Source organism: Ailuropoda melanoleuca, chromosome 5, assembly GCF_002007445.2.
Source record: "Ailuropoda melanoleuca isolate Jingjing chromosome 5, ASM200744v2, whole genome shotgun sequence".
Classification (NCBI taxonomy): domain Eukaryota; kingdom Metazoa; phylum Chordata; class Mammalia; order Carnivora; family Ursidae; genus Ailuropoda; species Ailuropoda melanoleuca.
Window position 1 is genome coordinate 27,863,114 of NC_048222.1, and position 16,449 is coordinate 27,879,562.

A 16,449-nucleotide genomic window follows, 5' to 3' on the forward strand; every position below is an offset into this window, starting at 1 on the left:
GAGGAACTAAGGCTGACTTTTTGGACTCAGTGAAGCCCCTTGGAAGAATCACCCTGGTATCTTGTTTCCAGGGTTCCCCGTAGCCCTAGCAGGTATGTAAGGAAGTTCATTGCCTAGCTGCTCAGGAACCTGGGATCTTTGAGGGACTTGGAGAAGAGAAGAATTCTCCCAAATCTGTAGGTATTGCAAGTGAGTCTGATGCTAAGTATTTGACTTGGCTCTTAGCCTCAAAAGGTTATTAAAAGCTCGATCTGAGATTCCTTATGAAACGTTCTGGCAAAGAAGATTTTAAAAATCTTCTGTATTCCCTGTTCTTGCTGTACTTATGTAAATAAGGCCAGGATTGTTATAACTGGATTTGTTTTACATAAAAATTCATCTTAAAAATTCATCCACCTATCTTTGGTGGAAATGAGGGTGACTTTAGTAAGAAAAAGTTATGTTTCTGTAACACACTTTCATGGGTGTTAGATTCTAGATCTGATTAATTGTCTTTGAATTTTTTTTTTAAAGATTTTATTTATTTGACAGAGAGACAGACAGCCAGCGAGAGAGGGAACACAAGCAGGGGCAGTGGGAGAATGTTTGTTGTTTATCTATACAGCTGTGCTGGATCCTGAATTCTTCTTGTTTCCTGAATATCTGGCTAATTTTCTACCTGACTGCTTGCACAATATAGGCTTAACTTTAAAAGACCACCTGCAGGACCACCTCCTTAAATGAGATAACTGTTTAACTGAACTCACCTAATTTACCTCCTTATAAAATGCAGAATAAGATGCTAAGATATAGATGAGATTCCAGAATAATGGCTCTATGAAGGGTGGGGGCTAAGCCTGTTACTAGGGAGTATCTTACTTGGGTGCAAGACACTTTCATTCCAGAAATCCTGATCGGTGCCCTTTTACAACAGGAAATAGCCAGAGTGATCATTGCCCTATCCCTCAAGAAAGAGAATGGTGAAACGACAGTGGGAAATTGAAGCCAGAGTCCATCTTGTCAGTTCAAATGGAAGAATGAAAACTAGAAGTCATATCCCTTCTCAGGCATGGCCAGACAGGCCTAGGAGCACATAGACTTAGGCTCAAAGGATAGGGATGCTTGCTTATCACTCAAAGGAACCTGTAAAACAAATAGTCCGCCAGCACTATGCTAGAGATACAATCACTAGATGTGACCCCACTAGCTTAACATAAAGAGTATATTAAAGACTTTGTCATCAGATAGTTCCCTCCAGGGATGGTCTCCACAAGTACGAGAGGTCCTTTGACTCCTTGTGGCCTCATCGGCAGCAGTAAAAACATTAGCATACGGACATGTAACAAACAACGTCCCCGTAGCTGGGCGCTGTGGGTGTGGATACTGTCAGGAGACTAGAGACCTATCCACTGTTGTAGAAGCACTTATTTTCCACTTGCCACAAGACTCCCCATGGTAATGAGTAAGGGACAGGCAGAGTTAGGTAGGGAGATAGGTAGGAGGCTAAGTGACCAGACTCACAGAAATCCCAGATGTGGGAAAAGGCGTACAAAACTAGAGATGGGGGAATGTAAGGAGACCACCTCCTTTGTCTTAAAAGTCAGAGATGAGATATTTTCATGATAGTTACAAAACCACTGAAAGTTACCACACTTCAAAGGAGAAGTAATCATGGTGCTATCAGTGGTGATGCCAAGAAGATTTAAGTTCACTGGTTAGTTTCCTATAAAAGACTGTCCATAAACACTCATTCGGGACCCCTGTCACTCTAGAGAGCTTTTTTCTTTCCTACTCTTCTCACCTTCACTTAATAAACTTTCACTTTACCTCACCGTTTCGTGTCCGTGAGATTCATTCTTCGACTCCTTGAGACGAGAACCCTGCAACCCTGCAGGGTTTCTGGTGCGTGGCCCAGGAAACTTCACCCCACTTTGTTTGTCAGAAGGCAAGTAAAGCACACTCTGTCTTTATGCTCTCAGAGAATTATTGGCCCTGCTCATCCTGCTTTTTCTGTGAAACACAGGAACACTAGCACGGCCACCGTTCTTAAGAGGTAGGTGACGGGCCTCTGGGAACCACTGGGTCAATCCCGCTTCCTGCACAGGCGGGATTGTGGGGAAAGTTGGCCCCGCCCTAAGCAGTTCACTCTTTCCTATGACCTCTCTCTTCTTAGGAGAAGCGCATCCCCACACTAGAGCCTCTATAACTCCTGATAGTGACTGTGAACCTCAGCTATGGGACTCTCTCTTGGAATGAGAAGCATTTCTCATCCCTCCTAACAGTTTCTCCAGGGCTCTTGGCCTTTCTGGCATGCAGCAGGGTCAGGACTGGTCTGCCAGGTTTTGTTATATGTCCTGTAGTTGCTCTGTGTCCCGTTATGAAGTTTTTCCCCTTAAGAGCACCTTTTACTGTGACCTGGCCTCCGATGGATGGCCATTTCTCTGTTTTTGCTGCCTCGTGAAGCACCTTTTCTATTGCCAGGTGCAGAAACAGAGATGGGCGTGACAATACAACCAGATTAATCTCTTCGTATGACTGTTTGGAAGTTACTGGCTGCTTTGTGGGCTTCTGTCTGCTTTGGAATCCATTGGCATTAAAACTAAGAAGGCGTAGGGAGCCCACGACTGCCCACGTGCCACCTGAGTTGGCTGCACCGGCATCTGGGATTGTTGTGGTTCAGATAGGGAAAGATTCCGTTTCAGCCACACAAGGTATACAACTATAATGATGCTAAAACTAGGGTACAAGCTCCTCAGTGGGAACCCCCCAGCTGATGGGTCATCAAGTATATAGGGGAGGGGATGTCCAGATGCTTTACAGCCAAAAATAAACCAAAGCATTTAATTGGGCTTTTGCTTACCAGAGCCTTGGGTGCCAACAAAATGAATGAGGGTTCCATAGGAAAACTCCGAAGATACAAGTGGCAGAATCCCCCCTGACCAATTTCAAGCCTCCTCCAGGAAGCACACAGAAGGCCTGGCCACCCAGCGCTCCCAGGCTGTCCCTGGATATCATAAATGACCATGGGGTGTCCAAGACACATAAAAGAATGGAGACCAGCCTGGAGGTCAGAGCCTAGGGAAGCCTCCTCCGCTAGCCGCACATACCTGCCCACAAATCCCTAGATAACAGTTTGCACCCTTGGCTGTGGTCAAGCTACCTAAAAGATTATACCATATTTCATTCGGTAATAGTCCGGAGGAGGGGGAGGGTCTGGTGCCGGGTGCAGGTCAGGCTGGCCATCCCAGCCAGTCCGACTTTCCACGTCCTACAGTGTTCGCCCACTCTCTCACTCTAGGGTATGGTCCAGGGGACACCTTGGCTAGGGGACAGAGAGCTGATATGGGGGGACACCTTCATAGGTACCTCTCCATAATGGGTACAGGGTAATACCAGAATTAAAAAATGGGAACTAAGCCATCCTCAGGGGGGCTCCTCTGGACCGTGTACTGCAAAACTGGGACTAATTGGACCCACAAACTCTAAAAAAGAAATGTATGAAGTTTTTCTACTCCCAGGCCTGGCCCCGATATCGATTGGAGGATAGAGAGACCTGGACCTCGGAGGGAATGATTCGTTACAATTCTCTTTTACAATTAGGCTTGTACTGTAGGCTGAGGGCAAATGGGCTGAGGTCCCATATATCCAAGTGTTCTTTGCATCATGGGATAATAGTGAATTATGGAGGGCATGTAACCTCCTGGCTACAATGTCAAATGATTAAACTAACATCAGGAAAAGAATATATAAAGGCAGTTCCTACCCAACTGGCATTGGCCCAGCCTCCAGGTTTGGAGTCATTCCCCTCTGACCCTGGGAAGTTAGAAAAGGAGACTCCCTCTGTATAGGAGACACCCAAGACACCATATCCACTAATGGAAATACCTAGTGAATTCAGTCCTGTAAAGGTGCATGTTCCCTCCTCTTCATAGGATTTCAAACAACTAAAGAAGGATCTGGGTAAATTTGCAGATAGCCCAGACCAATACCTAGAACTGTTTCAAAATCTACCCCAGATATTTGAACTAGATCGGAAGGATGTTCTGTTAAATTTAAACCAGGCATTAACTAGCACAGAGCAAAACGCAGCTCTACAGGCCGCGGAAACGTTTGGGGATGAACACTTGATGGCATATGGAGAGCGAGCCGGGGTAGGAGAGGGCACCTTGCCCTCAGGGAAGCAGGCTGTACCCCTTGAGGACCCAGGATGGGACTATGATTCTTCACCAGGAGTGTAGAAACAGAAGCACTTTCAAATGTATTCTGGAAGGGCTATGAAGGACTAGAGCAAAACCTTTAAATTATTCTAAATGGGCACAGGTTATCCAGGGGCCCCAGGAACCTCCTTTCACGTTTTTGGAAAGGCTGGGAGAGGCTTTACTCCAGCATACCTCTCTCTCCCTGAGACACCAGGGGGATAATTGATCCTAAAGCACGAATTTGTCACCCAACCAGCCCCTGACATAAGGAGGAGATTACAAAAGAGGGCTATTGGCCCTGGATACTTTATTGAAGACTGCTAATACAGTCTTCTTTCATCGAGACCAACAAGAGGCATGGGAAAGGGAGAGAAGAGACCAGAGACAGGCAGTTTCTCTAGTTGGGGCCCTGAAAGGACAGCATTTTCCGCAGACGTGAAAGGCTTCAGGTGGTGCTCTGCCTGCGGACAGGAGGGACACTGTCGATGAGATTGTCCTCAGAGGCACCTTCAGCCTTGCCCAACATGCCAAAGTGTCCATGGGAAGAGACTGCCCCTCGGACATAGGTCTGGGGAATCGGTCCTATCCCCGGGGGCTCAATAGGATTGATGGGGCTCGAGGCTGTGCTATTGGCCCTTGTCACACAGAACACCATCACCACCCAGGAGCCTTGACAATTATGGATATAGAAGGAGCCTTAATTGATTTTCTTCTTGATACAAGGGCCACTTGCTTGGTCCTTCTCTCCAATCCCAGCTGTCTCAAGGCTCATAAGGTAACCATGAGAGGTGTCTCGGGGAAGACTTAACTCGTCATTTTTCAGAACCCTTCTGTTGTATATGCCAGGGGATAATGTTTTCGCATTCCTTTCTAATCATGCCTGAAAGTGCTACCTCATTATTGGGGAGAGATGCAGTAGCTCAAATAAAGACCACAGTTCTGGTCGCCCCAGGCCAATTCCTTTGTCTCCCACTAACCAAAGTCACCGTAGACTCAGGAGTGTGGGCTACACAAGGGAAGGCAGGGCAAGTGTAACAGCTCCTCCAGTTAAAATTCATTTGAAGAGCTCTTCCTCTTTCCCACACCAGAGGCAATATCCATTGAAACCTGAAGCTGAAAGGGGACTGGGGGTCATCGTAAACAATTTAAAGGCTCAGGGTCTTTTATGGCCTTGGAATAATCCTTGCAATACACCCATATTGGAGCCCCAAAGGTGAACAGGGAATGGAGACTAGTACAAGCCCTGCGCCTCATCAGTGAGGCAGTGGCTCCTATTCACCCTGCAGTGCCCAACCCCACACGCCCTCAGCTCAGATTCCAAGTAACACCGTATATGGGCTCTCAGTCCTAGATCTCAAAGCTCCTTCTTTTGAATCCCTGTGCAATAGGATTCCCAATACTTATTCGCATAAGAGGATCTGACCCAGAAGGATGCCCAGTTAACCTGGACTGACCTGCCTCAGGGATTCCGGGGTAGCCCTCCCCTGTTCAGTCAAGCCTCAGCTAAAGATCTTTTGGATTTTAAACTCTCCAAAATAACTGTGCTGTGTGGATGACATCCTGGTATGTGCCCCCCTGAGTCAGCATCACAAAAAGGCACAACCACCCTCCTCAACATTTTGGCCTCCTGGGGATATGAAGTCTAGAAGGAGAAGGCTCAATTATACCAGGTCTCTATAAAATACCTGGGGCTCGTGCTGGCGGAAGGGTCACGGTCACGGTCACACAGAGAAGACAGGGTTAAGCCAAACTCATCCTTCCCTTTACCTCCCACTCTTCGGCAGCTTCGAGGGTGCCTGGACATCACTGGGTACTGCAGACTACAGACAGCTGGATATAAGGAAAGAGCAAGCCTCCTCTGTCAATTAGCCATGGAAACACAATCAGTGGGAACCTCGATAATGCAGTGGGAACCAGAAGCCCTTGGAGCAGATGAAGAACTCAAACATGCCTTGGTGAGAGCCCCAGCCTTGAGCCTTCCTATCGAGAAGGATTTTAATCCATATGTTATGGAAAGAAAAGGTATGGCTCTTGGGGTCATAACCCAACCCAGAGGCCCCACACAATGACCTGTGGGCATGTTAGGAAGGAACCGGGTGTTGTGGCTAGGGAATGGCCAGCCTGTTTGAGAGCTGTGACGGCAGTAGCCCTTCTACCACCCGAGGCACTTCAGCTAACCATGGGAGCAGATAGTACCATCTTTGCCTCACATAACTTAACGTGCCTACTAGAATCAAGGAGGACACTGACTGACAGATAACCGGCTCTTAAGATACAGAGCCCTGCTCCTTGAGGAATCTGCTGTCCGCATAAAGCCCTGTCCGCATAAAGCCTACCACTTTTCTCCCGGAAGGTGGGACTGAATTAGAGTATGATTGTGAACAAGTTATTGTTCAAAACTATGCAGCAAGGTCAGATCTGCAGAAGAAAGCCCTCATTAAGCCTAACTGGACTCTCTATATGGATGAAAGCTCATACATAGAGCAGGGAATTCGAAAAGCAGGATATGCGGTCGTTTCAGCTTTCGAAATAGTGGAGAGTGGACCTCTCCCCCCAGGCCCAGTGCACAGTTGGCAGAATCAATGGCCTTGACCCGAGCTCTGGAGTTAAGAAAAGCAGGTAAACGTGTACACTGACTCTAAATATGCATTTTTAGTTTTGCTGGTTCATGAAGCCATTTGGAGGGACGGTGAGTATCTAACAGCTAACAGTTCTCTAACCAAGTATCATCAGGAAATAGACGAGCTGCTAACATCTGTCTTCCCGCCTGAGGGGGGAGCGGTGGTTCACTGTAAAGGTCATGAACACCGGGCAGATGCCGTTGCCCAGGGAAGCGGAATGGCAGACCTTACAGCGAAGGCCACTGCTGGTTCCTCCGATATCGGGGAGGACCGCCTCATGGGGGAACAATCTATCCCCAGCTTCAGACTCACTGATTCCCCCGAAGAGATTCAATGGGGAATAACCAACAGTTTTTCTCTTCAGCCCTCAGGATGGCTACAGACGGCACAAAGGCAACTCCTGCGTCCGCATCCCGGAGCTGGAGGATTATGCGATCCTTACGCCAGACCTTCCGCCTGGGAAGACCTAAACTGCGTCTGATGGTCAGACATCATTTGCTCCATCATTTGTCTCCAGTTGTTCAGCAGGTAGTATTGGCTTGTGGTATCTCTTGTCAGAATAATCCCAAAGCAAAATCTTTAGTCCTTCCTGGTCACCGGCACTCAGGAGGTTATCCTGGTGAGGACTGGCAAATAGATTTCATTCAGATGCCCGAATCCCGAGGATTCCAGTGTGTTCTGGTCTCGGTAGAGACCTTTACTAATCGGGTGGAGGCCTTTCCACGTAGAACTGAGAAGGCCCAGGTAGTCATAAAGGTGTTGTTAAATGAAATAATACCCAGACTTGGGCTGCCTCAGGGCACACAAAGTGACCCAAGAGGTCTCCAAGGCTTTAGGAATTCAATACCATTGTGCCTGGAGACCTCAGTCTTCTGGAAAAGTTGAAAAAATGAATGATATCCTTACAAGGCCCCTAAGAGAACTTTACCAGGAGACTCAGATGCCTTGAATTGATATACCCCCACCCATGGCTTTGGTAAGAATATGGACTACTCTTCTCATTAAGGGGCTTAGGGCATGTGAGATGCTCTGCGGCTGTGCTTTCTTACTACTGATTTCCTAATAGATCCTAAACTAAATGCTCAGAGCCAGCATCACTTCTTTAGCCCTTTAGCCCAACAACAGCTTAGACAACTGTCTGAAGGACCGGAAAGACTGCAGGCCCCCGCACTTGTCAACCAGGGGATATGGTATTCATAAAAACCATCCCCACTAATCAGCCCTCTATGAGAGAGACCTGGGAAGGTCCACATAGGTCATGGTTTCTACTCCTACTGCTGTTAAAGTTGCAGGTTTCCGGTCCTGGGTTCATCACTCTCGAATTAAGCCCTGGACCAGTGAACATACAGATAAGGATCCCTCGACCTCCTCCGAGGACTCTCCCACTTATTCATGTGAACCAATCGAAGATCTCTGATTCTTATTCAAGAAAAATAAGGACAAGTAATCCTCTATGAAGGTTAGCTATATGTTAAGCTTAACCATCATGTGGACTGTAATCCAGGCCACTTTGGCCTTGAAATGTACTATATTAACACCTGATGTTATTAATGTAACTCTAGGGAGGCCCCTCACTTACTCGCTGGTCTGATTGCTCCACAGCAGTGGGTGCCCTAGTATGTATAAAAGGAAGACATGCTATCTGCCAACAAAGGGACATGAGATCTTTTTGTTTCACTAATTTGACCAATATAAGAGGCAAAATGAAAACTTTTCCAAACAATTAGCTGTTAACACCTTGCTAGATGGTGGTGAATATTTGTGCGTGAAAATGCAAAGGGGAAATCCAGACATTGAATACCATTCATCTTCAACTCATGCTGTTATTAAACCTGACCCCATGAAATCCTTGTCTACCAATAACTTTTGGCTACATTTGGTGTAAACATAATTAACCAGTCCCAGTTTCATGAGCAGGAAGTAATGCTCCTCAAGAATTACTTGTCAGTAACCTAGTTGGCATTGGAGCAGCACAGGCCAAGCTACGAAATTTGGAATTAAGCCTAAAGACAAGACCCCTGCTCTCACGGCAGCACCTAGACCCCTTCTGCGACTGTGGCAATACTAAAACCTAGCTGTGTCTGTGTTGATTGCAACACCCCAGTGCAACAGTATGATTTTACTCTCCACATTCCATCCCCCCAGGCAGATTTTCACTTACCAGGGGCCTGGTCTTTGTTTTGTCATGATAAGGTATATTTATTATTCCCAAACATTTTACAGGATTATGTTCCCTGGGACAAGTGGAACTATTAATGTTGCCCAAACCCAAAAGCCAACAAAAGAGAGATTTGCTGTATTTATCACCAGATTGCAAAGATAATGTCATCTCCTCCTATCGGAAGCTGACACCATAGCTTTGACTGTTTCTTTGGTGGGACACCCGGGACTTACGTTAGGACCGCAACATGAAATAAGCAAAATAGAATGTTTGCTCAGCAGGACTCGACATGATACTTCCCAGGCACTAGATGCACTCAACCAAGAATTAAGGGAAGTCAGAGAGGGACTTCTCGAGAATCGTGCATCACCTGACTACCTGCTATAGCCGCGCCATTTGGGGTGGGAAGAATTTCCTCACATGTGTTGTTTTAACATAACCTATAACCTCCCCAAGATGTCCCAATTAATAGGGGACATTTGTGATCAATTAAATAAGATCAAGATATCCACAGGTCTATGTGAAGGAATTGGTACCTGCGGATCTTATCTAAGAGACATGATCACAATTTTGAGCCTAACACTTCTTGCATGCTTACTCTTTTGCATGTGCTGATGCATGTATCATTTGCTGTTCGTCATGAAGCCCCTGGAGCCATACCATGTAGATTCTAATGGCCGCACAGCCCACTGCCCCACTTCAGCAGGAAACAGCCAGAGTTGTCATTGTCCCATTGCCTAAGGGCAGTTACAGTTACTCTTCCAGTGGGAGGAATGGGTGAGGGATGCTGCACAGGGCTATGTAGGGAGAGATAGGTAAGGGGCTAGGAGATCAGACTCACAAAAATCCCAGATGTGGAAAAATGCTGAGGCTACAAAACCAAAGATAAGGCAACAAAACAGGACCACCTCCTTAGTCTTAAAAGTCAGAGATGAGATATTTTCATGATAATTACAAATTGACCACTGAAAGTTACTAAACTTCAGAGGAGAAGTAATGATGGTGCTATTGGTGGTGACACCAAGATTGAAGTTCCCTGGTCAGTTTTCTTTAAAAGATTGTCCGCAAAAGCCCTCAGCGTCTATCCATTCGGGACCCCTCTCACTCTGGAGAATTTTTTCTTTCCTTTCTGTTCTCACCTTCACTTAATACGCTTTCACTTCGCTTCACCCTTTTGTGTCCACAACATTCATTTTACCACTCCTTGAGACAAGAACCCTGCAATCCTGCAACAGTAAGACAGTAAGTTCATTGGAAATTGGCTCAAAATACCTGCCCCCACCCCATGGTGCCTTGGTATCCTAATCCACTGGGGTCAAGGGCTCACATCCAGTATTACCTTTGTGTCTTGTTTTATATTGTTCAGAGCCCCACATGCACACAAATGACTGCCTCTGGACCTCTGTCACTCGGTACTGAGGTGGGATTATCATTATGGGTCGCACCCCAAACGCCCATGTATAAGAAAGTCACAGCCTCTGAGAATACTAAGGGACAAAATATATGCTGTCATCCCCCAGGAAGGATACCTAAGCCAGGATATTGGCTGATGGGGACCAAACAACTACTGGGTTTTTGCTAAATGAAGATTTACCATGTGGATTGCCTTTAAAACATAAAACATTTGTCTTATCATCCCTGGCCTCACACTGCTGATGTCCCTTCCCATCTGCCTGTCATAGGTCACCAGTGATGCTGAAATTCACAATTGTTCCAAATGCCAGGTCTGTTGGAATGCGGAACGTAATGTCCCATATGCAAAAGGTTATAATCATTTACAGAAGATCTCTTTTGCTGATGCCTTTACCTCATGGCTTCTGTCTTCTCCAGTTTGCTGGGAACTATAGTTTAAGTATTTTCTTTTGACTTATGTCAATTTTATCTTGCTGTTTATATTGTTGCTGTGACATAGGAATGCAAGTCACTTGCTAATTTCTGGCTCTAGGCCAATCATGGAAGAATGGCAGGTAAAGATTGGACAGGCTGTAAAGGTGCTGGGGTGGAGGGTAGGAGTGCTGACAATACTGATCCTTCTTTGGCCGGCTGTCTTGTCCATGTCCCCTTAATGACTCCCTCAGGGCTGCATGTCCCAGGCCCCTTGGAGGTTAATGTGTGTATTCCTTAGAATTGTAGGCCATGACCAGAATGCAGGGAGGCTTATTCCAGTCTGCCATGTATCTGTTTAGATAACTATTAGAAATAACAGTTTTTCCCCCTCCTGTGCACACGTGGTGTCAAAAGGTCTGTTAAATGTTGATGATGAATTAACTTTGTCAAACCCCTCATCTCACTATAACGTCCTCCACTATGTCCCCCCACTCTATAAAATCTGTAGCTGCACAGCTGTCTGAATTGCCATCTGCTCGATCCTTCCCATCTATACATTACCCTGAATAAAACTCTAAAAACTGTATGGAGTTCCCTCCTTTGTTTTTCAATCTCAAAGTGCCTTCACACTTTCTAGCATACTTTACAGTCCCTCCCCCCTCTATCATTCCTCAATTGTTAATTTATGTCTTCTCTTTTTTCTTTGTCAGTCTTCCCAGAAGTTTGTCAATTCCATCAATCTTTTCAAAGAACAACCTTTATGTGTCATTGATTTTTTCTAGTGTTTTCTTTTCCCAGTTTTGTTCATTTCTGCTCTTATATGTACTAGTTGTTCTCTTCAGCCTGCTTTAGCTGATTTTGGTGCTACTTTTTCTACATTATTGAGGTGGGAACATAGATTATTGATATGGGGTCTTTTCTCTTTTTTAATGTATACATTTAATACCATGTATTTTTCTAATTACTGCTTTAATTATGTGTTACAAATTTAGATGTATTTTTCAAAATGTATTGTTCTATTTTCCCTTTCATTTGGTTCAATGTGGTTTGTATTATCCTTAAGACATCCTTTCTGACCCAGATCTAAGTTGTTCAGTTTCCAAGGGTTAGGCATTATGCTGGTTATCTTTCTATTATTGATTTTTTTTAAATAGGCTCCACACCCAGTGTAGAGCTCAACATGGGGCTTGAACTCAAACCCCTGATATCAAGACCTGAGCTGAGATCAGGAGTCTGGCACTTAACTAACTGAGCTACCCAGGTTCCTCTATGTTGTTGATTTGTAGCTTAATTCCATTGTATCCAAAGAACACAATCTGTACAATTTCAGTTCTTTAGCATTTGATGAAGTTCCTACATGGCCCATGAAACCATCTGTCTTCACAGAGATTCCATGGACACTTGAAAAGAATATGTGTTCTCTTCTTATTTGGTGGAATAGTCTGTAAGTGTCAATTAGATCATGTTGGTTAATGGTGCTAAGTTCTATAGTCTTGCTGAATTTCTGTCTAGTGGTTTCATTAATTTGTCAGAGAAAACGATCAAAGACTTCAAGGATGTCTGTGTATTTATACACAGACATTTCTTCCTTCAGTTTTATCAGTTTTCGTTTCACCTACTTTGCAACTCTGTTGTTTGTTACATACAGATTTAAGATTGCTATGTCTTCTTGGAAGATTATCATTGTGATTATTATATATAGTCTCTCTGTGTCTCTGGCCATATTCTTTGATCTGAATCCTACTTTAACTCATATAGCTATCTCTACTTTTTTTGTTATTGTTGTTAATTGTTTCTTGGCTTATCTTTCTCCATTCTATTTCAGCCTTCCCATATTGTTAAATTTGAAGTGAGCTTGTTATAGGCAGCACACAGTTGGGTCAATTTTTCCAATCTGATGTCTGTTAATTGATGATTTATATTTAATGCAATTATTATTATGTGAGGGCTTTCGATGACCATCTTACCATTTGTTTTGAGTTTACACAGCTTCTTGAATCTTTAGGTGCATGTCTTTTGCCAGATTTTAGAATATTCAGTCAAGTTTCCCTCAAAAAGTTTTTCAGTATCACCCATTTTTCATCTCCTTCTGGAGCTTGAATAACACAAATATCTTATCTTTAGTTGTAGTCCCACAGATTCTTCATCATGAAGTAATAATAATACATACTCTGAACAAATTTACAAAAATTAATTTGTATGTAGTGGATAAATTACTCAAAATGTGCAATTTACCAAAGCTCACAAATGATGTATAAAATAAAAAAGTTTCATATCTAATAAATAAGTGCATTATGAAATTTTTCCATGACAAAACCCCAAGTTTAGCTCTCCAGTAAATTCTTAAAAATATTTAAGAAAGAAGCCACCCTAATTTACATAAAATTCCAAAAAAGTAAAAAGAAAGAAAACATTGGCAAATACTTTCTGAGACCAGGATAAGCTTTATTGGAGAACCTGACAAGGACACTGTAATCAAAAGAAATATACAAACTCATCATTCTTATAAGGACAGATGCCAAATTCTTAAGAAAAATTATCAAATGGAATCCAGTGGTATGCAGAAAGCACAATATGTCACGGTAAGTGGAATTTACTCCAGGACTGCAAGGTTCTTTTAACATCTACTAATTAAGGAAAGCAATTTATCATACTAAGTTAAAGAAGGAGACAAGAAATAAGACCATCTTGATAGAATCATAAAATATCATTTGACAGAATTCAACACCTGTATTTAATTTTTCTATATCTAGATTTTTAAAATTCTATTAAAAGGGAATTTTCATGATCTAAGAAAGAATAGCTACCTTACTACACGTATCAGACTCATTTTACCACCCCCAACTTCCCCCCTTTGGCAGTCACCCATCTGTTCTCTGTTTCTGTGAGCTTGGCTTTTTGTATTTTGGTTTTTGGTTTTTATTTTTGTGGTTCAACATGTAGGTGAGATCACTCTAATTTGCCATTCTCTGTGTGACATATTTCACTTAGCAAAATGTCCTCAAGGTCTATTGGTGTTGTCACAAATGGCAAAACTTCATTCTTTCTTATGGCTGAATAATATTTGTTGATGTATGTACACTATATTTGCTTTATCTGTTCATCTCTGATGGACACTTAGGTTGTTTCCATATCTTCACTATTGTAAATAATGCTGCAATGAATATGGGGATGCCAGTATCTTTTTAAGTTAGTGTTTTAATTTTCGTTGATTAAATACCCAGAAGTGGAATTGCTAGATCTTACGATACATCTATTTTTAATCTTCTTGAGGAATTTTCACACTATTTTCCATAGGGGATGCACCAATTCACATTCCCAACAATAATGCACAAGGGTTCATTTTGTCACATCTCTGCCAACAACCCTCGTTATTTCTTGTCTTTTTGATAATAACCATTCTAACAAGCATAAAGTGACATGTCATCGTGGATTTGATTTGCTTTTTCTTGATGATTAGTGCTATTGAGCATCGTTGCATGTGCCTGTTGGTCACTGGTATGAATGCTTTGGGGAAATGTGTATTCAGATCCTCTGCCCATTTTTTATATTTGATTGGGGGTTTTTTGCTATTAAGTCGAATGAGTTCTTTATGTGTTTAAGATATTAACCCCTCACCAGATATACGATTTGCGAATATTTTCTCCCGTTTTGTAGGTTGCATTTTCATTTCGTTGATGGTTTCCTTTGCTGTGCAAAAGCTTTTTAGTTTGATGCAGTTGTAGTTTTCCTTTTTACTTTGATGGCCTTTGCCTTTGGTATCCAAACCAAAAAAATCATCCCCAAAATGGATGTCAAGGAGCTGACTGCCTTTGTTTCCTTCCAGGAGTTGTATGATTTCTGGTCTTACATTATGTCTTTAATCCGTTTTGGGTTTATTTTTGCATATATAGTGAGATAATGATGCATTTTCACTTATTTGCATGTTGCAGTCCAGCTTCCCAACACCATTTATTGAAGAGACTATTCATTCCCCATTGTATATGTTTGAAATACTCTATTGTAAACTAAGCTTCAACTGTTCAGAATCTAATTCTGGACTCTGCTCTACTGGTGCATTTAACCAATAATGAATCAATTCCAAAAAGGGTGCCTATCAAAATTGTTATATAACGTTTCATAATCTTATCAAACTTAATATTCATTAATGTCTTTGTTCAAAAATTTTCTGGAAAATATATTTTTCCTTAGAAAATTAAGTATCAGCACACTAACTTCTAAGAACAAACAAATAATCCTCTTGCTTAGTTGTTTTTTAAATTGTAATTGGGTTTACAGCTGCCATTTAATACCGTGTATTTAAAAAAAAAAAAACCTTCAAAACCTTGATGATGTTGTCCCTCAACAATTTATCATCCTTCATGAGGAAATAATTAAAACTACTAACACTAATAGTACCAGATACTCTAGGTTCCTAAAGGAAATTGTTTTCCTCTACCTCATCTAACATTTCTTTCTTTCTAAAGAAGATTATTTGCTCCCATCTTTCCAATGTGTGAGGTGAGGCAGGTCCACCCGAAAGCATGAAGCATGGTTTGTCTGAGACTGCTGCTGCATCCCATGGTCCTCCCAGTATGTGGGGAAGTAGGTCTCCTGGGAACATTTGAAAATGTTTAGCTCTCTCTTATAAAAGCATAGGAGGAGAAACACTTCCCTTTTCCTGCCTTTCGAAATTATGAAAGAAAATGAAGCCTAAAGCCGTTGCAGGCATCCTACTACCATTCCAGGAACAGTGACATGTGGTGTATGATAAAGAGATGAGATGCAGAGTCCCAGGGTCATTGGTGACACTACTTGTCTGCTGAATTGACCAGCTCTGGAGGTGAGCTACCCTGTGTCTATCTGCTATGTGAGACAAGGCGTTAATGAAAAATAAAGCAAATTAGATTAGTTTTTCTCTACCAGCCACAGAAAGCATCTCCACTGAAATATTCCTACCATGCATTTTAATTCTACATTATAATGTGACTCCTGAGATCCAAGATGAATGAGACAACTTACTTCTTCATCTTAGACAAGACAATGAAAGTAAAGTTGCAACCCTGGGATCAAACAGGATTTGATTAAACCATATAAATATTGAATACATGAATGTTAGCTTATTAAATTCCCACAGAATGATAACCTGTTTCACATAAATAACGCATGATAAAACTAAAATATACATAAAATAAACTTTGAATTGCCTTGATAATTATAGCTGTCTCTGATAGTGGAGAAATTGTGTTGAAATCACTATTACCTTGAAATGAACTTCTGAATCGATTGTCTACTCTTTAGATTTGATTTACATTTCAAAGTGACTCCTCAGGCAGAATATGATAGCATCACTCATCATCTCCTCAAGCAGTTTAGGTGCATGTTATTGAAGTCTGTGGAATTAGGAACTACATCCTGATTTACAATTACAGTTCCACAGTGTTCTACCAAAGGGCCAAAAATATTTGGTTTACTTTCTAGTTTATTTCCTACCATATAACTTGTGACATTTGCTTCACCATTACAGTTTGGTTTTAGTTTTTATGTATTGTCTTTCTAAACTTTTCATTTAAAGTTTTATTACATAAAATATTTGAAGTTTCCTCAAATTAAAGGAGAATTATTCAGAAAAGTCCAGCTTTCATCTCTGCTCCCTTTAACCTATTCACTCCTATTGCTCAAG